At 40.3% G+C, this 1,798-nt stretch overlaps 1 long non-coding RNA gene across 1 annotated transcript in view; it reads left to right on the plus strand.

Moving 5' to 3' along the window:
* Positions 1–1,276, plus strand: part of LOC116224988 — a 2,656-nt gene extending 1,380 nt beyond the window's left edge. Inside the window, exon 2 of the long non-coding RNA XR_004165849.2 lies at positions 1,135–1,276. This is a non-coding gene — a long non-coding RNA (uncharacterized LOC116224988). The remainder of the gene's footprint in view (positions 1–1,134) is intronic.
* Positions 1,277–1,798: the final 522 nt, after the last annotated feature.

The raw sequence follows: 1,798 nt of genomic DNA on the forward strand, positions 1-1,798 counted from the left end.
ACACACACAGGCCCATCACACAGAGAGTACACACACAGAGAGTGCACACACAGGCCCGTCACACAGGGAAGAGTGAAAGTTCGGTCAGGGTCATCCACTGATTGCCTTTGTGCTGACATTAGGTTGGAGAGCAGGTGTTCGGTATTCCCAGATATGATACAGTTATTTCCAGAACCAAAAGCCATTAAATAAGATGAATGCAACCTATGGGAAAAAGAAAGAACAAGATGTCAGTACAATATCACTTTTGTTTTGCTGTTGGTGTTTTACTGGCAAATACATATTTTTGCATTGAACTCTGCCTGATTCGAGAGCTTTCTTGTGGAATAAGTTCTGAAGACCCCAGCACTTACTTTTGAAGACTTGTAGTTAAGAGTTTGTAAGACAGGATTTCACTCCTGAGAATGTTCATTCAGTTCTGGATTTAGGACAGTTTGGTGGCCTTAAGGGATTGGCTGGTGGGCAAATGCATAGGCAACTGGGTTCTTGAGGTACAAAACCACTTTAAGTGGGTTTGGCGGTTCCTTTCTTCTTCCTCTTTTCCTCTTGTCCTTCTTTGGCTCCTGTGGCTCCTTTGGCTCTGTGCTCTTTGTCTTGCTGCCTCTGTGCTCTGTGCTCTTTGTTCTTGTTCCTTCTCTCTTCTTCTTCTGCTCTTTCTGTCTCTCATTCACCATTTCTCTCATATTCATTTCAAGTTTGGTTATTCATCTAAGGTTATGTTATTTCTATCTCATGCATTCAGGTTTATTTGGTCATTTAAGAGAATTTGGTATAATTGGCGTCCAACCTGTGTATTGTTCACTTGCTATTGTGTGCGGTTGTACTTATTTATTTGGGTTGTATATAACATTCAGTTTCACTGACACTTGTAACATTTAAGATAACTGTTTATTCATTAACCATTCATATAATGAATGAAGTATCTATTTACTGTATCTAAATATGCAACCTCTATGGTAGTCTAACAAAGCACTGAAATATCTATGTATCTAATATGCAACCTCTATGGTAGTCTAACAAAGCACTGAGATATCTATGTATCTAATATGCAACCAAGTCCAAGTGATCCAAGCCTGAAAATGTACCACGACATTAGCATTAGCTTTGACTGATGTGATTTCATTTATCATTCAGGTGTCCAAGGAGACACTCAAGTCTTCTCAAGTGTGGGTGGGAATGCCACTCTTCACTGCAGTAATGTGGTTTATCCAAACTGCTCTTCTACTGTGTGGGATGAATGGAGATCTGGTGTAAAATTGATCCTCCATGGAAAGATGAATCCTGATGTAGACAAACAGAGCTAAGAGACTGAGTCTGCTCTCTGACTGTTCACTCCACATTACTGATGTCACCCCTGAGGATGCTGGACTCTACCTCTGTCAGCAGTATCTGAGAGTAGGTGGACCCCTACATGGAGAGAGCGCTTTTGTCTCTCTGCATGTACTTAGGTAGGTGTTATTGTTGCTGTTTTATTTGTTGTTGCTTTCAGGCAATCAGGTGCTCAGTAAAATGGGCTTGTTGGATATATTTAGTCTGTGTTTTGAGGTATCCTTCAGTTTATAACTGTTTTGTTTAAGGTTTTGTATGTCACCTGTTCTTAATGGCAAACTCAAATACATTTTCATCTTGTATGGTCATGTCAAGGAGACATAAACTCACTGAAATAAATCAGTATGCAAGCTAGTTTGCTTTTGGCTTTCAGTGATTAGCTCACCAGTTAAAGACAAAACTCCATAAAAGCACCTGTAGCTGACTGGTAGCTAAGAGCACCAACGCCATGTGTTTGATACCCAGGGAG

Source organism: Clupea harengus, chromosome 19 (genome assembly GCF_900700415.2).
Source record: "Clupea harengus chromosome 19, Ch_v2.0.2, whole genome shotgun sequence".
Taxonomy (NCBI): domain Eukaryota; kingdom Metazoa; phylum Chordata; class Actinopteri; order Clupeiformes; family Clupeidae; genus Clupea; species Clupea harengus.